This window comes from Pseudorca crassidens, chromosome 6 (genome assembly GCF_039906515.1).
Source record: "Pseudorca crassidens isolate mPseCra1 chromosome 6, mPseCra1.hap1, whole genome shotgun sequence".
NCBI lineage: Eukaryota > Metazoa > Chordata > Mammalia > Artiodactyla > Delphinidae > Pseudorca > Pseudorca crassidens.
In genome coordinates this window covers 15207348-15231366 of record NC_090301.1, presented here as the reverse complement: position 1 = coordinate 15231366, position 24019 = coordinate 15207348, and the positions used below count along the sequence as shown (strand labels likewise).

General features: G+C 41.9%; 1 protein-coding gene across 10 annotated transcripts in view; it reads left to right on the top strand.

Moving 5' to 3' along the window:
* Positions 1–24019, top strand: part of KCNE4 (potassium voltage-gated channel subfamily E regulatory subunit 4) — a 77700-nt gene that overhangs the window by 8876 nt on the left and 44805 nt on the right. For 4 of the 10 annotated variants that reach the window (XR_010944210.1, XM_067740412.1, XM_067740414.1 and 1 more), the window contains exon 2: positions 11601–11739. The exons of the other annotated variants lie outside the window; for them this stretch is intronic. The gene's annotated coding sequence lies outside the window, so the exon portion shown is untranslated. The remainder of the gene's footprint in view (positions 1–11600; positions 11740–24019) is intronic. 10 annotated transcript variants of the gene reach the window in all.

Sequence of the window (24019 nt, the reverse complement as noted above, 5' to 3'; positions counted from 1 at the left end):
CTCTTTAATTTTCTTTACTGTTGTTGGGTTTATGTCCACTTAAATTTTCTGGCTACCATTTTTTGGGTTTTTTTTTTGCGGTACGCGGGCCTCTCACTGTTGTGGCCTCTCCCGTTGCGGAGCACAGGCTCCGGACGCGCAGGCCCAGCAGCCATGTCTTACGGGCCTAGCCGCTCCACGGCTTGTGGGATCTTCCTGGACCGGGGCACGAACCCGTGTCCCCTGCATCGGCAGGCGGACTCTCAACCACTGCGCCACCAGGGAAGCCCCTGGCTACCACTTTAATAGGAACTCAGGAGTGGGAAGGAGTTAAACATATTCAACTTTCCATCTAGAACTTTCTATACTACTTATTTAATTATTCAAATCAAGATAATTTTCTGCTTATGAGACTGGATTGTTAGGGATCATGTTTATTCTTTACTTCTTGAAGTCTAGCTCAATTTCTTCTATGTGGGTGCTCAATTGATGTTTCCCAATTGAGCTTTAACATGTAAGGTCCGCCACTTTACTTCCTGTTTCACGTTTTTATCTGTCCTCACAAGTGCAATTTCTCCTAAGATGGACTCACATCTGGAGAGCCATTTGCATCTCCATCTTATGGCCTTTTCTATTTTCTGTCTTGACTGTGCACTTCTGCAGGATTTGAAAGAGATGAGAAAATATGGTGAGTACCCTCGGTGGAGAGATTCATATTCTATAACTCGTCTTCAAAGTGATAGTCCTCTTGGCTTACTTTCCTTCCAGGGAAAAGCATAACCTGGGCATTTTATCCCTTATCTCTTGCTTGTTTTGGCTCACTAGGAAGAGTAGTTTATTTCCTTTTGTAAGTGCCAGAGTTCTCTGAGTTGGGGGGCACCTTTCCCTCGTTCCCCACGGCTCTGAACACACACCTCCATGCCCCCACCCCACATACCCTAGTATACGCTGGACATTTTTCCCCTCAAAAGAAAACCAAATTGGTACTCTCATCCAAGTAAAAATCATCAAGCGGAGCAGCATGACATGGTCCTTAAATCCCATAGGTCATATTTTTGGCAAATAGCTGTGTCCTGTAACTGTCATTCCCATAATGTCCAGCTTACTCATCATCGAATGCATGACATTTTCTTGGTCTTGGAATGTTCCATCTCAATTAATATTGGAGGAAAAAAAGTCATTCTTCTACATTGTATATGGAAAAAAAGTACATCATGGGGGTTTCCCCGGTGGCACAGTGGATAAGAAGAATCTGCCTGCCAATGCAGGGGACACGGGTTCGAGCCCTGGTCCAGGAAGATCCCACATGCCCCAGAGCAACTAAGCCCACAAGCCACAATTACTGAGCTACTCACCGCAACTACTGAGCCTGTGTGCTGCAACTACTGAAGCCCGCGCGCCTAGAGCCCCTGCTCTGCAGAAAGAGAAGCCACCGCAATGAGGAGCCCGCGCACTACAACGAAGACCCAACACAGCCAAATTAAAAAATATATATATATATACATCATGGAGACTTTTCTCATCAAACTATAGAAGAGAAATTGGTGCCCTGCTGGGGTCTCCCAGGGGAGATGACTGGTCCAGCTCAGGAGGAAAGCTGGAAGATTCATGTATTGTGTACTTGGAAAAATTCATTGGGATGTTTTTTCTTTTTGTGCTTCAGTAATTAATAAAACCACCCCAATTTATTCACAACATGTATTCAACACAGAATAAAATTTTATTTGCACAGAATAAAATTTAACAAATCCATAATCCAACCCATTTGGAAATAGACAATATAAGAAAGAACATTGATTTTGGGGGACTAAGAAAGACATGACTTTGAATAGTAACTCAGCACCATCTTCTTGCTTTCTATCTTTCTATTTATTTACTATTGTGGTAAAATATATATTAAATTTACCATTTTGACCATTTTTAAGTGTGCAGTTCACACATTCACAGTGTTGTGCAACTATTACCACCTTCCATTTACAGAAGTTTTTCATTATCCCAAACTGAAACTGTGCCCATTAATACTAATTCCCCATTTCTCCCTCCTCCCCTCCTAGTAAACGCTGTTCAAGTTTTTGTCTCTATGAATTGAATTTGCCTATTCTAGGTACCTCATTTAAATAGACTAATTTACAAATTAGTAAATTACAAATATTGTGACAGTACAATATTTGTCCTTTTGTGTTTGTCTCTTTTCGCTCAGTGTAGTGATTTCAAGGTTCATCCATGTTGTACGTAACGTGTCAGAATTTCATTCCTTTAAAAAGCTGGTTCCGCTGTACGTATAGACCACATTTTGTTTATTCATTCATCTGTTTATGGGTATTTGGGTTGTTCCCACCTTTTGTTTATGGTGGCTAATGCTGCTTTGAATATTGGTGTAGAAATATCTGAGTTCCTGCTTTCATTTCTTTGGGGTGTACCCCCAGAAGTAGCATTGTGGGACCATAGGGTAATTCTATGCTTAAGGCTTTAAGGAATCATCACAGTTTTCCACAGCATCAGCATCATTTTACAGATGAGGAAGATGAGGCTTGGAGAGGTTGCCTTACTAGCCCAAGGTCACATAGCTGGCCTCTAAGGAGAGTTACTAATTTAGATAAATAAGTGTGTAACATGTATAGAGCTTGCCATAAATAGGCTGTCCATAAATGTATATTCTCTTGCCTTCTCCTTAGAGTTTACATTTACTTAAGACTCCACAGTCTTTCGTGTTCTTTACAGATCTCACAGAAACAACCAAACCCCTGCATCTTGGCTAAAGTGATTCGAGAAGCTTCTCATGTTTCAGAAGTGCCAGCTCCTTTCAAGCAACTCATGTGCTAATTACAAACCACCCACCTGTGTCCCTAGCCTTTTCTCAGACTTTGGTGGCTGTAGTTAATTTGTAGTTTGTGGTTCTTGAGAGTAATAGAATTGCTTTATAAATTATTTCAATGTCGAATTTTCAGAAATGCAGATTGATCTGCCCCTTTCCCCTGTCTAGTCCCAAACACAAAGGTTGGAAGTGGTGAGCTCACTCTGTGTGTAGGTGGGCTGAACATGAAGCAAAGAGTAGGGCGTGTGAAGTTGAATTTGGGGGCCCTGTTGACCTTTCTTTGTCACAGGCTCTGCCTCTTGGTGTCTACCTTTAGACTTTGTCTTCTGGGTGACAAGTGACCTTCCTTCTCTGTCCTCACTCTTTAATACCTGCCTGTAGGTTGTCTATCGGACATTTAAGTTGGTGTGATTGGAAATCAAGCTGCACTTCTCCCAGGGTGATTTACATCTAAAGCCTGAGTTCTGATAGTGAAATAAAAGCGTATTATAGAACAGGCTGGTGGGTGCTGAATTTTGGAAACTGGGGCTGAGATGGTCTTCCACGATGACAAGGAAAGCGTGCCTCGTAGGAGAGCAGCTTTGGATATGAAACACTGACATTACCTGCAGTATTTCCTGACTTAAGGACTAGAGTTGGGTGAAGCTGCTAAGTAGAGAACAGTTTGGGAGAAGTCAAAACCTCAAGCACCCTCAGTTCTCTCCTTTTTGGGCCAGGAGGAAATTGATTTTTTCCTGAAAGAGTGAGATCACCAATCTAAAACACTCCCAGTCATGGAGGAGTTTGGGACGTCAGGAAGGTGAGGAGAGGAGGCGTTTTATTGCCTTGGGGGTGGAGAGGAGAGCAGTAAACAGAAGCAGCATTTCACACACGCTGGGAAACAGGAAGACCGGTTCAGGAGGTGTAGTTCCGAGTCTGTCAACAAGATGGTGCAGGAACTCCGCTCTCAGCCTCTCCTCTGAGGCAGGATCCGTAGTCTCAGCCAGACTCCTGGTAGATTGATAAAATGGTTAGAAGGCACGATGAAGCCTTCACTGTGGCGAAGATACATTTTGACGTTTTAAGCATTCAGATTGAATATTCAATTAGAAATGGATCGAGTTCCTAATAAAGTAAATGAAATTACGAATGTGTACAAGAGCTCCTTGTACAGTGCCTGCCTATACGAGGGATCAATGTCAGGGAGAAGCAAAAGGAGACATGGGCAAGATGCTGGGTGGGGTGATGCAAAGCATCTCATGTTCCCAGAGAATCTTGAAGTCTAACTGGGGATTCGTTCCTTTGTCACACTGGGCATTTACTGCAGACAGCACTACTCTGGGTGCTGTGCAGACAGCAGTGAAAACTATCCCCAGCCTGTAGAGAGCTTGCATCCTATTGGGAGGATTAGACAAGTTAGATAAGAATATGATGATATGCACTACGGGAAAAGTATTAAAACCGACGAGGGGAGGTGGAGGGCTACAATTTTAAATCATGTGACCCCTCTGAGACGGTGACATTTCGATAAGACCTACAAGATTGATGGGGCAAGCCGTGGGGATTTTAGGGGAAGAGCATTCTAGGCAGAGGGCACAGCAAAGGCAAAGGTCCTGAAGTGGGAGTGTGTTAGGCTGGCCAGTGTGGTTGCAGAGGGAAGGAGGAAAAGCAGTGGAACACGAGCCAGAGAGATACTGCTGGGGGCAGACAGGGGATTTTGTAGCAGATGGATCATGTGAAAATGTGTAAGAATTATACGAACTTTGCCTTTTATCTTGGCGTGGACAGGAGCCACTGAAGATTCTGAATATAGAAGTGACACGATCCGATTCATATTTTAAAAGGCTCACCTGGCTCCCGAATTGAGAAGGGGACAGAGGTAGGAGCAGGGAGACCAGTTAGGAGACGAGGGCGATGCTCTAGGTCGAGACATGATGATGGCTTGGGCCAGGGTGATAATTGATTCAGGATATATTTTGAGTCAGTAGGATTTGATGGTAGGTTGAAGGAGTGTTTGAGAGAAAGAGAGGACTCAGAGATGACTGTGAGGTCATTTTCCTGAGCAACTGAGCAGATGAAATTTCCATGAACTGAGGTTAGTTGGAGGAGCAGGTTTTCTTTTTTTGGGGGGGTGGGGGGTGGGCGGGGAGTACGCTGGCCTCTCACTGTTGTGGCCTCTCCCGCTGCGGAGCACAGGCTCCGGACGCACAGGCTCAGTGGCCATGACTCACAGGCCCAGCCGCTCCGCGGCATGTGGGATCTTCCCGGACCGGGGCACGAACCCGTGTCCCCTGCATTGGCAGGCGGACTCTCAACCACTGCGCCACCAGGGAAGCCCAGAGGAGCAGGTTTTTGGGGGGAAAGATCAGGAGCTCACTTTTGGATGTGCTGAGTTTGAGATGCCCCGGAGACGTCCACATGGAGATGTTTAACATCCATGAACCTGGAATTCAGAGGGGAGTCTGGACTGAGAGTCAAAGTCAGGTCTCGGTAGGTCTGAAGATATTTAAAGGCATAGACTGAAGTGGGAATGGTGGAGGGATGAAGTCCAAGAACCGAGCCTGGCACCAATGTTTAGAAGTTGGGGAGTTAAGGAGGGACCAGCGAGGTTGGAGGAAACCCAAAAAGTGTGATGTCCTCGAAGCCAAGTAGGAGAAAGGGCAAGAGGAAGGAGAGCTCAGCTGTGTCAGATGGCGCTGCTGGGCCAGCACACGTCACCCTCAAGCAGGGAGGCTTTCTCGGCCTCAGCGCTACTGATGTTTGGGGCTGAAAGTCATTTGCTGTGGGGCTGTCCTGTGCATTGTAGGATGTTTCACAGCCCCCTGGCCTCTCCCCCACTAGTTGCCAGTAGCACCTCCCTCCTGGCCGTGACCATCAAAAATATGTCCGTTGGGGTGCATGTGTCTTTTTGAATTAGGGTTTTCTCATAGAAGCACTGTTTACAATAGCCATGACATGAAAGCAACCTAAATGTCCGTCGACAGATGAATGGATAAAGAAGATGTGGTACATATATATAGTGGAATACTACTCAGCCATAAGAAGAATGAAATAATGCCATTTGTAGCAACATGGATGGACCTAGACATTTTCAAAATAAATGAAGTCAGACAGAGAAAGACAAATATCATATGATATCACTTATATGAGGAAACTAAAATATGATACAAATGATCTTATTTGCAAAACAGAAACAGACTCACAGACATAGAAAACAAACTTATGGTTACCAAAGGGGAAAGGTGGGGGGAAGGATAAATTAGGAGTTTGGGATTAACAGATACACACTACTATATATAAACTAGATAACCAACAAGGACCTACTGTAGAGCACAGGGAACTATTATCACCATCTTGTAATAACCTATAATGGAAGAGAATATGAAAGACTCCATATATGTATAACTGAATCACTTTGCTGTACACTAGAAACTAACACAACATTGTAAATTAACTATACTTGAATTAAAAAAATGAATACAGACATTGTCACAAGTCCCCTGAGACACAAAGGCACACACACACACACACACACACCCCACCCCATTGAGAACCATTGCTCCAACTGAAGGTCTGAAAAACTAACATTCAGGGGAAGGAAGACCTCCTCTAACTGAAGGGGGAGGATGCTTCTGGGGAAGCTGGTAATTTTTTTTTAGTTTTTAAAAAATATTTATTTTTATTTATTTGGTTGTGCTGGGTCTTAGTTGCGGCAGGTGGGCTCCTTAGTTGTAGCATATGGGCTCCTTAGTTGTGGCTCCTGGGCTCCTTAGTTGTGGCATGCGAACTCTTCGTTGTGGTATGCATGTAGGATCTAGTTCCCTGACCAGGGATTGAAGCCGGGCCGCCTGCCTTGAGAGCATGGAGTCTTATCCACTGCGCCACCAGGGAAGTCCCAAAGCCGGCAAATTTGAATTTGACTTTAAAGGTTGGGTAGAATATTGACAGAGAGTAACTGGGACAGAGTGGTCGAGGGCACTTCAGCCGAGGGACCGTTCCTGAGGCTTGATAACCGTCTCTGTATGGAGATCAACATCTCCTTTTGGAGTCGTGGAAACAGTCCTATCATTTTCACCATCTCTTGCTTTCGGCACAAGCGTGGTTTCCATGACATCTTTCTTCCTCACAAAGGAATACTGGAGGTTAAAGGATTTTTTTTCTCTAAAATATGATTTAGGGAGATTTAGTCACGGCAATACATGTTATACCATTTACAAACCGTGATTAAGAAAGAAAAACTACTCTCCCACCCTCCTCACCTCTGCTGCCTCCCCACCCCTGGCATCTTTCCTAAGTGATAAAAGAGAAACTTGTCTTTCCCCCAGTTTCCAAGTACCGGGTCAGATTGTTTTTCCCCTTTGGAATACATGACTAATTTATTGCTTTGCTTAAATCTGACTCAAAAATCTCTCCGCCCCTACAACACACACACACACATACACACACACACACACACACACACACACACACGCACGCACGCACACTGAACTGAAATAAAACAATCTTTTTTTATTTTTTTAAGCAAAAAATCCATGGGTACATTAGGACTTTTACTGGGCACCTGTCAGAGTGATTATTTTTCCATGACGTTTTTGCTGGACTGTCTGTCATATTTTAGCCACTGTGTTTCACGGACAAACTCGTGTCGCATTTACAAGACCCTCAACAGGTAAAGTCTTCAGCGTGAGAAGGGGTAAGTTGGATTCCACTTTGAGAGCAGGGAGGTTCAGATACAGCTCAAGGTAAAGACCAATTTAAGCGGAAAGCGTTAGCGCTTTGGCGGGAGGGACTTTTTGCAGCAGAGGAGCAGGAAAACCCCTGGATAAGTAGAAGGAATGGGCTACTGGCGTCACGTTATCTTCTTGGAACTTGCTGGACAACTTCCTGATGGCGAGTTCCAAGGACAACCAATAATGAGGAGGTGACGTTCTGGTGCAGGCTCTGTAAAGCTGGGCCAGGAAATGGCCTATTCCAGCAGTTCCCAAAGTTGGTTACCCATCACAATCATCAGGAATGCTTAAAACAATGGGGGCCCACCCCTGGAGTCCTAGGTTGGTCTATGTGGGGTAAGCTCACAGCACCTGTAATTTATAAATGTTCTCCAGGTGGTTTTGACCAGCCCTGGACTCCACATGGGCATTTGGCAATTATTTGCCCAATTTTAAGAGAAATGAAGGCAGGTCGTACACAGGAAGGGGTTCTATAACTTTGTGACTCTGATTTCTCCATTTTTTAAAAAGTCAACCAATCGGTATCTAAATGAAGATGGTAAGACCATAGCAGATATATAGCTGAGAAAAATGATTTTTTGACTTTTTGTTTTAGGGAGATTCCTGTTGACCATCTGGCAAACTTTTTCATTCCTATTTTTTTTTTTTTTTTTTTTTTTTGCGGTACGCGGGCCTCTCACTGCTGTGGCTTCTCCCGTTGCGGAGCACAGGCTCCGGACGCGCAGGCTCAGCGGCCATGGCTCACAGGCCCAGCCGCTTTGCGGCATGTGGGATCTTCCCGGACCGGGGCACGAACCCGTGTCCCCTGCATCGGCCGGCGGACTCTCAAACACTGCGCCACCAGGGAAGCCCTCACTCCTCTTTTTTAAAAAAAATTCTTCCACTTCCTCTTGGTCATGACCCCTATCATCTAGCACTATTGTACTTTGGTCCATGATGCCGTGTCAAATGAGGCTGGTGCCTAGGTCAGGCCCAGGCACTGAGACTCTGCTGGCCAAGCTAGTTTATACATGCTGATGTGCATCTGTCAATCACCTGAAGTGACTAACTTCATGCCTTCCCTCTTTTGAGGTCTGTCAGCCTCAAAAAATGCCCATCCCTCATGTTGTCCTCTTCAGAGCATCTTTGGCAATCTTGGCTGTATAACTACATTCATCAGGGACGGGAAAAGCCAAGAGTTTCTTAATGATGGCCACTGTCACTCCACCCCTTTTTCATTAATAATGATGCAAAGTTTGTAATTCCCACTCAGCTTGCAGGGTGTTACTTCACTGCTTTGTGTCTGCCATCCCTATTTTTATGGTCGCATCCCAGAACCAAACCAAGAGATCTTTCTCCACGAGCAGTGGAAAGAACATGACTGATGGAAGACCAGTCTTCAAAGATCTTGGTTACTCTGGAACCATAAACATACAATGACGTGAAATGTTTAAGGAGTGTCTCCTCTGTAGGATCTTAAAGGCTCCCTGCAAAGTGCTAACTAGCCTTGATCAAAGAGTTGTCTTCTAAGCTTGAAGGAAGAAATCTGTACATGTGCCCAGCTGATCTGTGGTTTTCCACCATCAGTAAGGGCCCCTTCTTGTTTCCCTGGCTGGAGTGATGACTGCAAAATGGCTCATTCTCTGTGAAGAAAGATGGTTCACTTACAAGACCTTTTCAGAGATTAATAAACATAATATCATTTCTGTCAGTACTCATCAGCAACTAGACACTCCACCAAGCCTAATCTCATTTAATTTTTACAACCATCATGAGGGAGTTATTAGCATTATTGCCATTTTACAGATAAGTAAGACTGAGGCTAAGAAAGGTTAAGAAACTTGCACGAGGCTGGTAAGGGGAAGAGCTAGGCATCAAACCAGGTCTGCTTGACTCTTGACTTCATGTTTTTTGAATGTCTTTGCCATGCTTTGTGGGCTTTGGACATAATATCTGCACAGTAAAGGTGCAGAGGCAGTTGGCCAACACAGTTCCCTGCATGTCTTACCAAGAGCACCACCTGTACGTGAAGGCTGCTGGCCTCACCACGGCAGCTGTCGGGGTGGTGGTGGAGGGAGAACACAAGAGGGTAGAATCCGTGATTCCTCCTGCTTTACTGCATTGTTCATATACACGCAGAAAGGATCTATCAAAGAATAAATGCCCAGTCTCCCTGCTCATCATCTAGTCACCACAGGAAATCAAGTTAAAGATTAAATCCTGCGCACACCAATATTATTAGTTATCGCCATCAAGGGCTTTAGCCCATTAGGTAACATCAAGCCCCTGCCATGTCACTGATTTTTTTAACTATCGGCTGAAGAAGGGGAGACCAGCCCCAAGATTCTGTGTTGTCCTAATTGCCAATCAAGTTGCTCCCAGATGGCATGCTCTGTGTATTCTGGAAACTTCATACTGCTACCAGAAATTTCATGATCACCTAGGAAACTTCTGAACATCTTTAAAGGATGTTGTTTTCCTGGAAGTGTTATTTCCACTAATGAGCCCTGAGGGCATGGTGAACTTGTCTTTCTCCTTCAAAACGCCATCTCCATCCTTCGTTGTCTGTTATTTATATTGCCGCAAGGGCTGTCTTCACCTGGTCTCTGTTTCACTAAAATATCTTCCTTGAATTTAAACAATTTATTTTCACTTCTCTCAGAGAAGCAGCAATGCCTCAGGCTCAAGAAGGTGCATTTCAGTCTGCTTTCTTCTTCTATTAAGTAGACTACAAATAAAAGAAAAGAGATTCATAAAGGGGGGATGAGAAAACAAAACAAACGAAAGAAAACAAGACAATACGAGACTAATCTACGATCATTTCTATTTCTGTTTCTATTTCTGGTCCTGTGGCTCAAACATTAATTTAAGGGATTTTTTTAAAGACTTAAAATAAATCTCTTTGTTGTAAGATTAAAGAGAATTTCCCATATAAAATAAAATTTAAAACTCAGATCAAAGAAAGCAACATTGCTAGCCAGCTTTCTCTCATTGGCTACACCATCGACACCTTTGAACCCCAGGATCTCAGATGGAACAACTTCTGAAAACTCTCATCTTTTCAAGTCCTGTTTCTTCAGGGAGGCTAATGGCTGTGGGGAATCCAGAGGCCACCTGTTTGGCCAGTGGGGGCCACTTCGAACTCTTGCACTGGGTATAATCACTTTGATTTTCACATCTGATTGGCAGAACTGAGGCCAGCCCGTGTCTCACACAAACAACTTCCCTTAGCGACAGACCAACTGCTCCTGCTCTTGCTTTTTTTCCCTAATCCTCAAAGGTAGACTCACCTGTTTGGAAACTTAACATCTGTGCTCCGAAGTTCAGGAGAGCCTAGGCGTCCTGAAGACATGACGGGATGACCTTCAAGGGAAATCAGGCTGTAGTTTGACTAAAATGAAGATTTTTCAGATTTGGAAACCTTGTTTATCCACTGGGGCTCCAATTTAAAAAATGGGACAGTCAGTAGACATCTTCTGATCCCAAGAAGGACATATTGTAAGTTCTGGGTCACTCACCTTCCCACGGCGTCCTCAGTTTTCCCAGAACCTTTGTTGCTCTTAGCAAGCCTTCAGGAAAACCACTTCCTCTGGATGTCTGCCCCCTGTCCCCTGCTTGTTACAGTCTTCCCAGCTGCCCTCTTACAATACTCCCACCATTATTCATTGTCCCCACCGATCACCCCTCCCTCTACCTGCTCCCTTCATAACTTGACCTTGCCCACTGTCCTCTTAAAGGGGAAGAGCAGAGGTGGAGAAATACTCATCTCAGTCATGCTTTTATGGGACTCTTAGTAGCTCTGAATGCTTCATTCAAGGGGGACATCAGCTTTGATTGCCCCCCACTCAGCAAAATGCTTCAAAAAGCTGCCTTTTCACAGAGCCCTGGCCACCATACATCACAGCCTGAGGACCACTTCTCTGTGGCCAGAGCAAGGTCCCTCCCCACACAGCTCTTACTTTCTCTTTGAAGCTGAAGCTAATCTGGGCCTCTGACTCTGCAACCTTGAACTTTCATCGTTATCTTCTTTGGCTGACCATCTGCAGCTCAGTCATCTGAATGTGGATGTGCATAAAGGTTCTGCTCGTTACCATGCCATATACATTTGTCCCACACAGGAGCAGTGACGTTGGCACTAAAGATAAGAGTGTGAGCTTTGGGTTCGACATGCCTGGAGGGAATCACAGAGAACTAGCCGTGTGACCTTGAGCAAGTTAATGGATAACTCTGTGCCGGCCTCTATCTCTGCAAATGGAGGTAGGTAACAGAACCTACTGATATATTATTAAAAGGATTATGTGAGATCGTACATATTAAGACCTTAACATAGTTTGTGGCATACAGTAAATGGTCAAAAAATATTAGCTAGTAGTCAGAATAGAAGTCGAGTGAGATTGAGTTACATTTATAAAAATCATTCGAGTCTGCAAGCTGCCAGTCCGTCTAAGACAGCCACACCATCCTCATGATCCAATATCCTTCTTCCTGTACCAAGTAAGAACACTTCAGGGCCCATAGCTCAGTCCTTCCTTCCTCCATCAGTTGAAGTAGACATGTGAATGCCTTCCTCCCTTTCTTGTCCTCCAGGTGCCAATGGCAGGATAGATAGTATATTGTACACCAGGACGTCTCAAATGTTAATGTGCATATTAATCGCCTGGGAATCTTAGAAAAATACTGATTATGGTCAGGTAGCTCTGGGGCGAGGACCTGAGATTCTGAATTTCTCTTATTCATAAGTTTCCAAGTGATATTGCTTCTTCTGGTCTGGGGACCACATTTTGAGTAGCGAGTATCTATTCGATAATCCAATCGGCAGGAGGGAGCTTATTCTGGATGAATATTGGTTGGAAAAAGGATGCCAGGAGATCAGCTGCTCTGGCTTGGCACAGTCTTTCAGGCTCCTGCATTTTCACACTCTAGAAATGGAGAGATGGACTATTGCCAAAAAGGTCCTGGAATGGCAATTAAGTCATTCCTGTGGCCAAGGTCATCTTGTTTTCATCTCAGTGTCTCTTTCTCTCTCTTTAAAAAAAATAAATAAATAACAAGGGAGTCATAGTAAACATTTAAAACGGGACACAAATATGCATTTTTGAAAGCAAAGGCACATTAAATACAGGTAAAATATATTTCCGAAAAATGATTCAGATATACACTTCCAAAGTCACAGATTTTTTCAGCATTTCTAAGTTTTAGGAAAAATGATATAAAGTTCTTTTGACTCTGGGGGCTAACTTTCTTCATTATTCCCCATTCGGTGTATATATGAATCACACATTCATACCGATATTCTAATTTAGATGATATTATAACTTTCTAGGGATTATAATTCTTCACTGTTACTATAAGAGAGATTTGAGGGAGGTGGACAAGGTGAGGATGGGAAGGAGGCCCTTCCTGGTGGGCAGAAGCAAACCACAACTGGAGAAAGGGTCAAGACTTTCTTATTTCATAGTGAATATCATTAGCCTAGGGGTTTTCCAGAACATACTAGCAGATCTGATGTTTCTTGTTCTGTGTCTCCTCACAGCTCTTTGAGGTTTAATTTTGATCAATCAGGATGCCTCAGAGCACCACCTTTGTATTCTAGGTTAAAGCTGCTACAGGGAGAAGACACCTAGGCATTCCCTTCTAGATCTTTGTGGTATCTGTGATTTGCAGAAGAGTCAAGCTCATCATTCTTTGATGGCATTTTTCACGTGGGTAGATTTTATGGTCCCTGGGTCTCTGATCATAGTGAACGATTGACGTAAAAGGGAGACTCTGCCCGTGAGGGTGGCCAGGGGAATTTCACACGGCCCAGTCTGTCTGAGTACCAGACAGCTCTTCCTTCACATTTTCCCTCGGTGGACACATTCTCCTGATGGACTGGATGTACTGATGTGAAGTTTGCTGTTGGCTTGGCAGCCAGCACTCATGCTGTAAAAGGACAACGGCAGCAATGTGTCTTCTGATACATTGTGTTGGAGGAAGCAGCTGGAAAAGAATCGACTCCTGGGCTTCCCTGGTGGCGCAGTGGTTAAGAATCCGCCTGCCAATGCAGGGGACACAGGTTCGAGCCCTGGTCTGGGAAGATCCCACATGCCGTGGAGCAACAAAGCCCGTGTGCCACAACTACCGAGACTGCGCTCTAGAGCCCGCGAGCCACAGCTACTGAGCCCACGTGCCACAACTACTGAAGCCCGCACACCTAGAGCCCATGCTCCGCAACAAGAGAAGCCACCTCAATGAGAAGCCCGTGCACCGCAACAAAGAGTAGCCTCCGCTTGCCGCAACTAGAGAAAAACACGCTCATAGAAACAAAAACCCAACACAGCCAAAAAAAAAATAAAAATAAAAAATAATAATAAAAAAAAGAATCGACTCCTCCTTTAGATGGCCCCCACAGTCCTTGATCCTGCAGACCACGTCAGGACAAATGGAAGGACCTTGGGCCCTGGAAGCTCCTTTTGTTGCAATTTATATTATTACCAGCAGAGATTTAGGCCAGGAATATATCTGGATTCTTGTTTGTAATCTTAAGGGTATGTGCTAAGTTTATTTATGTTATAATGTCAAGGATTCCTTGACTTTATGAGGGGAATGATCACTTAGTCCACTTTCCTGAATGCGAGTTATGCACTTTAATTTAATTTTACTTTAACGTAATTTTACTTTAATTTTTCTGTGTACTGGGAGAAGCTCACGGCTCCCACTAAGCCGATAAGCTCTTACGATGTGTACGTATCTTTCCCCTTCTTTGTCTAAATCTTTGAATTTGATGGGGTTTTAAGAAATGGAAGTTTATATACTTTAGAATCTTTTTAACTTCTTATATTCTTAGGCCCATACAACACCTAAAGATGTCTAAAGTTATATTCTGTTGGATTTTGGATAGTTTATGTGGCTTTCTCTGACTTGAGAGCAGAACTCATTGGATCATTCTATTATTATTCCTGCTTGAGTTAAAATCTGGTTTTTAATTGATGTGTTTACATTTGCTATTTCTGTTCCTGGTTGATACATTTAATGAATCAATTCCATAAAGGTGATTGGATAACAAGACTCAACAGAAATACATTAGAATATTTCATTTTCTTTTAGAATGTTTTATGTTAACTTTTTCTCACTTTTTAAGAAAAAATATTTTTCTAAATACTTTGTTTTGTAGACCCCCTTGAGAATCTGATAAACTATTGACTCTCCAGAAAAATACACGTACACGTGCCATTTTGTCCTGGTTCGTAATCACTGGTCATTACTGGATTGTATTAACTTTCTAATCTGTACTTCACTGTTACATTGCTGTCTTCCTATGATTATATTTCCTCATTAATTTGTTCATTCAAACAGGTTTTCTTTCTTTCAGTGCAATATCTAAGTACTATAACACAGTTTTGAGTACGGTGATATGGGCACATTAAGTATTGATCATCCAACTCCATTCTGGGATCAGAGAAGGTTGCAAAGAGGTAATGATGTCCTTGGAACTAAAGACTGAGAGATGAGCTGAAGTGTCTCAGGCAGAATGGATTGGGGGAAAGACTCCTAGTCAGATGGAACAGCATGTACAAGAGCAGGAGGTGTGGAAAATTTGGGTGAAAGTTCGAGAAGAAGGAGCAGGGTGGTAGATGAGCCTGGAGGTGTTGTTGGAGCAGTAAAGAGAAGACATCAACCAGAATGCACATAAGGAAGCCTCTAGCTCTATATTTAAGTTCCAGCATCATAAAATCAGCAGATCTTTCTGTTCTTTGGTTTGGATGTTCAGCAGTGTCTGGGGGAGACCTAGTTGAAGGCGAGAATGGCTTTCAATAATGGTATTCTTGTCTCCAAAGAAACAACCTCAAACCTTTTGAAGGAATAATTGGTATTCAATTTTAATTCAGGGGAGTTTGAAGCTTGATCTCACATTCTATGTGGATCTATGTCATCATCATTATCAACATCTTCATCACCAACAATGACAACCCACCGCCACTGCTACTCACTTATGTTGGGAGAGCTTAGGCCAAGATAATTTTTAGTAAATATAAGCAAAGAAAAACACACGATCTTGCCTTAGAATGCAGATATTGTCTTGTCTGATTCCACATCACAATATGAGGCAGGAAAAAACTGTTACCTTGGTAACTGAATGACAAAAAATGTGAAAATCCATGCCACTGCTTTACTTCATATCCTCACCATCTCTGGCTTGGACTTCTCAGTACCTCTTCACTAGTTTCCCTGCCTTCGATCTTGTCCTGGCTGCATTATCTCCAGCACCATAGCAGAGGGATTTTTTTAATATGCAAACTTGATCATGATGCTTTGTGACTTAAACACTTCAGTTTTCCCTACTTGCATGAGACAACCTCTAAACCTTTAAATGCAGAGCGTAAGACCCTCTTGCCCTGGCCACTACCTACTTGTGTAGTCTCATCTCTAAATACTGCTGTTGAATGCAGTCTCCTGAATACACAAGTTGTTTTTCATCTTCTAATATTTTAAGATGATTTTCCTTTAGTCTCATAAGCTCTTTCCTTTTTCTGACTGCATAGACAATTACTATTCATCCTTTAAACTCAAATGTCACACCTGCTAAGAAGCTTCCTCTATATTGCTGGAGACAATTAAGACTTTATTGCACTGTATTCCAACAATGCCTTGCTTCTATCGGTATGAAAACCTTAAGGCACACAAAAAAATTATTCTAACACTGGGATTCCTAGGATAGCAGGATTTTTATTCTGTTACCCTTGATGTCCTCTGCACAGGGCTTGGTAGAGAGTTTGACAGTTATTTTATTTTTTTTTTTGAATTTTATTTATTTTTTTATACAGCAGGTTCTTATTAGTCATCAATTTTATACACATCACTGTATACATGTCAATCCCAATTGCCCAATTCATCCCACCACCATCCCTACCCCCCGCAGCTTTCCCCGCTTGGTGTCCATACGTTTGTTCTCTACATCTGTGTCTCAACTTCTGCCCTGAAAACCGCTTCATCTATACCATTTTTCTAGGTTCCACATACATGCGTTAATATACGATATTTGCTTTTCTCTTTCTGACTTACTTCACTCTGTATGACAGTCTCTAGATCCATCCACGTCTCAACAAATGACTCAATTTAGTTCCTTTTAATGGCTGAGTAATATTCCATTGTATATATGTACCACATTTTCTTTATCCATTCATCTGTTAATGGGCATTTAGGTTGCTTCCATGACATGGCTATTGTAAATAGTGCTGCAATGAACACTGGGGTGCATGTGTCTTTTTGAATTATGGTTTTCTCTGGGTATATGCCCAGTAGTGGGATTGCTGGATCATATGGTAATTCTATTTTTAGTTTTTTAAGGAACCTCCATACTGTTCTCCATAGTGGCTGTATCAATTTACATTCCCACCAACAGTGCAAGAGGGTTCCCTTTTCTCCACACCCTCTCCAGCATTTGTTGTTTGTAGATTTTCTGATGGTGCCCATTCTAACTGGTGTGAGGTGATACCTCACTGTAGTTTTGATTTGCATTTCTCTAATGGTTAGTGATTTTGAGCAGCTTTTCATGTGCTTCTTAGCCACCTGTATGTCTTCTTTGGAGAAATGTCTATTTAGATCTTATGCCCATTTTTGGATTGGGTTGTTTGTTTCTTTAATATTGAGCTGCATGAGCTGTTTATATATTTTGGAGATTAATCCTTTGTCTGTTGTTTCGTTTGCAAATATTTTCTCCCATTCTGAGGGTTGTCTTTTCGTCTTGTTTATGGTTTCCTTTGCTGTGCAAAAGCTTTGAAGTTTCATTAGGTCCCATTTGTTTATTTTTGTTTTTATTTCCATTACTCTAGGAGGTGGATCAAAAAAGATCTTGCTGTGATTTATGTCAAAGAGTGTTCCTCCTATGTTTTCCTCTAAGAGTTTTATAGTGTCTGGTCTTACATTTAATCCATTTTGAGTTTATTTTTGTGTATGGTGTTAGGGAGTGTTCTAAGTTCATTCTTTTACATGTAGCTATCCAGTTTTCCCAGCATCACTTATTGAAGAGACTGTCTTTTCTCCATTGTATATCCTTGCCTCCTTTGTTGTAGATTAGTTGGCCATAGGTGTGTGGGTTTATCTCTGGGCTTTCTATCTTGTTCCGTTGATCTATGTGTCTGTTTTTGTGCCAGTCCCATATTGTACTGATGACTGTAGCTTTGTAGTATAGTCTGAAGTCAGGGAGTTTGATTCCTACAGCTTCGTTTTTTTCACTCAAGACTGCTCTGGCTATTCGGGGTCTTTTGTGTCTCCATACAAATTTTAAGATTTTTTGTTCTAGTTCCATAAAAAATGCCATTGGTAATTTGATAGGGATTGCATTGAATCTGTAGATTGCTTTGGGTAGCAGAGTCATTTTCACAATATTGATTCTTCCAATCCAAGAACATGGTATATCTCTCCATCTGTTGGTATCAGCTTTAATTTCTTTCATCAGTGTCTTATAGTTTTCTGCATACAGGTCTTTTGTCTCCCTAGGTAGGTTTATTCCTAGGTATTTTATTCTTTTTGTTGCAATGGTAAATGGGAGTGTTTCCTCAATTTCTCTTTCAGATATTTCATCATTAGTGTATAGGAAAGCAAGAGATTTCTGTGCATTAATTTTGTATCCTGCAACTTTACCAAATTCATTGATTACCTCTAGTAGTTTTCTGGTGGCATTTTTAGGATTCTCTATGTATAGTAGCATGTCATCTGCAAACAGTGATAGTTTTACTTCTTCATTTTCAATTTGTATTACTTTTATTTCTCTTTCTTTTCTGATTGCATGGCTAGGACTTCCAAAACTATGTTGAATAACAGTGGTGAGAGTGGGCATCCTTGTCTTGTTCCTGATCTTAGTGGAAATGCTTTCAGTTTTTCACCATTGATAATGATGTTTGCTGTGGGTTTGTCGTATATAGCCTTTATTATGTTGAGGTAGGTTCCCTCTCTGCCCACTTTCTGGAGAGTTTTTATCATAAATGGGTGTTGAATTTTCTCAAAAGCTTTTTCTGCATCTATTGAGATAATCATATGGTTTTTCTTCTTCAGTTTGTTAATATGGTGTACCACATTGATTGATTTGCGTATATTGGAGAATCCTTGCATCCCTGGGATAAATCCCACTTGATCATGGTGTATGATCCTTTTAATATGTTGTTGGATTCTGTTTGCTAGTATTTTGTTGAGGATTTTTGCATCTATATTCATCAGTGATATTGGTCTGTAATTTTCTTTTTTTGTAGTATCTTTGTCTGGTTTTGGTATCAGGGTGATGGTGGCCTCATAGAATGAGTTTGGGAGTGTTCCTTCCTCTGCAAATTTTTGGAAGAGTTTGAGAAGGATGGGTGTTAGCTCGTCTCTAAATGTTTGATAGAATTCACCTGTGAAGCCATCTGGTCCTGGACTTCTGTTTGTTGGAAGTTTTTTTTTTTTCTCCCGTATGTGGGCCTCTCAGTGTTGTGGCCTCTCCCATTGCAGAACACAGGCTCCGGATACGCAGGCTCAGTGGCCATGGCTCACAGGCCCAGCCACTCCGCAGCATGTGGGATCCTCCCATACCGGGGCATGAACCCGTGTCCCCTGCATTGGCAGGTGGACTCTCAACCACTGCGCCACCAGGGAAGGACCTGTTGGAAGATTTTTAATAACACTCTCAATTTCATTACTTGTGATTGGTCTGTTCATATTTTCTAGTTCTTCCTGGTTCAGTCTTGGAAGGTTATACCTTTCTAAGAATTTGTCCATTTCTTCCAGGTTGTCCATTTTATCGGCATAGAGTTGCCTGTAGTAGTCTCTTAGGATGCTTTGTATTTCTGCAGTGTCTGTTGTAACTTCTCCTTTTTCATTTCTAATTTTATTGATTTGAGTCCTCTCCCTCTTTTTCTTGATGAGTCTGGCTAATGGTTTATCAATATTGTTTATCTTCTCAAAGAACCACTTTTAGTTTTATTGATCTTTGCTATTGTTCTCTTTGTTTCTATTTCATTTATTTCTGCTCTGATCTTTATGATTTCTTTCCTTCTGCTAACTTTGGGTTTTGTTTGTTCTTCTTTCTCTAGTTCCTTTAGGTGTAAGGTTAGATTATTTATTTGAGATTTTTCTTGTTTTTTGAGGTAGGCTTGTATAGCTATACACTTCCCTCTTAGAACTGCTTTTGCTGCATCCCACAGGTTTTGGATTGTCGTGTTTTCATTGTCATTTGTCTCTAGGTATTTTTTGATTTCCTCTTTGATTTCTTCAGTGAACTCTTGGTTATTTGGTAATGTATTGTTTAGCCTCCATGTGTTTGTGTTTTTTATGGTTTTTTCCCCTGTAATTCATTTCTAATCTCATAGCATTGTGGTCAGAAAAGATGCTTGTTATGATTTCAGTTTTCTTAAATTTACTGAGGCTTGATTTGTGACCCAAGAAGTGATCTATCCTGGAGAATGTTCCGTGTGCACTTGGGAAGAAAGTGTAATCTGCTGTTTTTGGATGGAATGTCCTATAAATATCAATTAAATCTATTTGGTCTATTGTGTCATTTAAAGATTCTCTTTCCTTACTTATTTTCATTTTGGATGATCTGTCCATTGGTATAAGTGAGTTGTTAACGTCCCCCACTATTATTGTGTTCCTGTCGATTTCCTCTTTTATATATGTTAGCACTTGCCTTATGTATTGAGGTGCTCCTATGTTGGGTGCATATATATTTAAAATTGTTATATCTTCTTCTTGGATTGATCCCTTGATCATTATGTAGTGTCCTTCCTTTTCTCATGTAACATTCTTTATTTTAAAGTCTATTTTATCTGATATGAGTATTGCTACTCCAGCTTTTTTTTTTTGATTTCCATTTGCATGGAATATCTTTTTCCATCCCCTCACTTTCAGTCTGTATGTGTCCCGAGGTCTGAAGTGGGTCTCCTGTAGAGAGCATATATATGGGTCTTGTTTTTGTATCCATTCAGCAAGCCTGTGTCTTTTGGGTGGAGCATTTAATCCATTCACATTTAAGGTAATTATCGATATGTATGTTCCTATGACCATTTTCTGAATTGTTTTGGTTTGTTTTTGTAGGTCCTTTTCTTGTCTTGTGTTTCCCACTTAGAGAAGTTCCTTTAGCATTTGTTGTAGAGCTGGTTTGGTGGTGCTGAATTCTCTTAGCTTTTGCTTGTCTGTAAAGCTTTTGATTTCTCCATCGAATCTGAATGAGATCCTTGCCAGGTAGAGTAATCTTGGTTGTAGGTTCTTCCCTTTCATCACTTTAAGTATATCATGCCACTCCCTCTGGCTTGTAGAGTTTCTGCTGAGAAATCAGCTGTTAACCTTATGGGAGTTCCCTTGTATGTTATTTGTCGTTTTTTCCTTGCTGCTTTCAATAATTTTTGTTTGTCTTTAATTTTTGCCATTTTGATTACTATGTGTCTCGGCGTGTTTCTCCTTGGGTTTATCCTGTATGAGACTTGCTGCACTTCCTGGACTTGGGTGGCTATTTCCTTTCCCATGTTAGGGAAGTTTTTGACTATAATCTCTTCAAATATTTTCTCTGGTTCTTTCTCTCTCTCTTCTCCTTCTGGGACCCCATAATGCGAAAGTTTTTGCATTTAGTGTTGTCCCAGAGGTCCCTTAGGCTGTCTTCATTTCTTTTCATTCTTTTTTCTTTATTCTGTTCTGCAGCAGTGAATTCCACCATTCTGTCTTCCAGGTCACTTATCTGTTCTTCTGCCTTAGTCATTCTGCTATTGATTCCTTCTAGTGTAGTTTTCATTTTAGTTATTGCATTGTTCATCTCTAGGTCTTTAATTCTTCTAGGTCTTTGTTTATTCTTTAATTTGTTTGTTTGTTTGTTCTTTAATTCTTCTAGGTCTTTGTTAAACATTTCTTGCATCTCGTTGATCTTTGCCTCCATTCTTTTTCTGAGGTCCTGGATCATCTTCACTATGATTATTCTGAATTCTTTTTCTGGAAGATTGCCTATCTCCACTTCATTTAGTTGTTTTTCTGGGGTTTTATATTGTTCCTTCATCTGGTAAATAGCACTCTGCCTTTTCATCTTGTCTATCTTTCTGTGAATGTGGTTTTTGTTCCACAGGCTGCAGGACTGCAGTTCTTGTTGCTTCTGCTGTCTGCCCTCTGGTGGATGAGGTTATCTAAGAGGCCTGTGTAAATTCCTGATGGGAGGGACTGGTGGTCGGTAGAGCTGACTGTTGCTCTGAGTTTGACTGTTATTGAATGAGTGAAAACACATATGTTATTTAAGATAATCTCTAAGGATAAACACCCAAAGTTTATTTTTGTGATGAGAAAGTTATACTTTCTTTCCCCTCTTGCGAATTCTTTTCCCATTTACTTTGGTGAGAATGGGATGGAGGGCTAAGAACAGAGCTATGAAAAACAGAGAGAAGAAGGAAATTAGAAGAGATTAAAGCATAGAGAGTGATAATCAAGACAGAAAGGAAGTGAAAAGAAGGCTATCCTTCTTGATATTAGTGTATCAGTTTCAGGACCAGAGAGAAAAATGCCCATGGATTTCCAAAAAGCAAGCTGGGGTTCCCGTCTGGCCATGAGGTAGGGCCATGTCCATCTGTCCCTGCTTCTGAAGGAAGAGAAGAGAACATGTGAGGTCTCCCTGTACAAAGTTCAGAAGGAATTCGGGCATCCACACTCCAGCTGTCTCTCCATTCTGTTTATTTTCCTTTTCATACTCTCTCCCAGCTCTTAGGAACCTTCCCTTTCAGCCTGTTCAGCTGAAGATTGCAAGAAAACATAACCTTGGCAACCCCAAAGGGCCTTTGGAACCCATTCAGACATCCATTATTAAAATCCAAAAGCTAGATTTTTCCTGAGAACTAAGCACAGTACTTGGCTGTGCTTGGTAGATGTATGGAAATATGCTGGCTTTTCCATGTGGGTGAGTGGGCTGTAGCACTGTTGACCTACCTAAACTGGGAAAGCAAGTATAGGTGAAGAGTCTTTAGTGCTGTGTCTTTTTACCCTTTATGTGAATACAGCCTGGAAAAGGTACTCTTGAAATATGCTCTAGCCTAAAGAAGAGAAGATCATGGTGGAGGCAAGAGCACATGGAACCTGGCTGCCAGTGTCATTGACAATGATCGTCCCAGGAGATTGTCCTGCTATGGTAGCTCTGAAAGTGGAAACTCCCTCACTCAGTAGTCTGCTTGGAAATGGGCTAATGGCTTACAGTGGTTCCTCTTCCAGACCAATTGCCCTCCTTTTGGGGTAGTAGCTCCAAAGTGCCAGAGGTGAGGGAAGGGGTGCACCCCTCACCTGAAATTGAAATATGGGCAAAATCTAGTTAAAGAGAATGTCCAGAGTAGATGTGATCCGTGGAATGAGAGCATTCATATGAGGAAGTGTAGCTGGTGGGAAGAAGTGTTTCTGAGAGGAGGTACCAGAGAGGGATAACAAGTAACTTGAGGGGTTTACCAGGAGACAGTGGATGATGATGGTGGTAGGATACCTGTGGTTGCATTTCAGGGACCATCAGATAGCAGTTCTATTGCAGCTGCCAGCTGATAGCTAGCTGCCTGCTTTTCTTCTTCCAGTGGTGCCTTAAGAGTCCTTTCCCCAGAGTGTTGATCTTGGTACAGTTTTCCCCATATGCCCTTTCCTAGTGATGGCTCAGGTTCCTACACACAAAGGGAAGATAAGAATTGAATACTGAAATATTCATATATATGGTTTATCCATGGGGTTGCTAGACTCAAAATCTCCAACTAGTAGGACATTTTCACCAAACCATATTTTACTTTCATGGTCTAACTACATGCAAAGACAAAGATCATATTTTCCTCTGGGCTTTAGTATAGTATCTTCCTTTAGTAAAATATCTTTCCTCTGGGCTTTAGTACAGTTGCTTCAGTATCCATAGGGAATTGATTGCAGGATTCCTGTGAGCACTGAGGTCCGAGGATGCTCAAGTCGTTTGTATAAAATGGCATAGTATTTGCATATAACCTATGCCCATCTTCCTGTATACTTTAAATAATCTCTAGGTTACTTATAATACTTAATACAATGCTATGCTATGTAAATAGTTGCCAGCCATGCAGCAAATTCAAGTTTTGATTTTTGGAACTTTCTGGAACTTTTTTTCCTGAATATTTTTGATCTCCAGTTGGTTGAATCTGCAAATACAGAACTGTGGATACAGAAGGCCAACTGTACTTCAGAAGCTGGAAATCAATGGAAATACACACACACACACACACACACACACACACACACACACACACACCCCACATGCATGTAGCTTCTTCTATGATTAGGGTTGGTTATGGAGGAAAAGTAGGTAATGTTTCATTCGTTCATTCATTCATTCATTCGTTCATGTCATATACTCTGAGCACCTTTTTGAGCTAGTTCTCCTACTAGGAGCTGGAGTATAGCAGGGTACAGTCAGAAGTCTTTACCCTTATAAGGCTCATAACTAATATGACCTCAGGCAATAGATTGACGTCTCTATTATCTCTACAATACAATATAATATTCAGTTGACTTTCTTCCTCTCTGTTCTCTGTCCTGGGAGTCCTGTGGGCCCCAACACCTC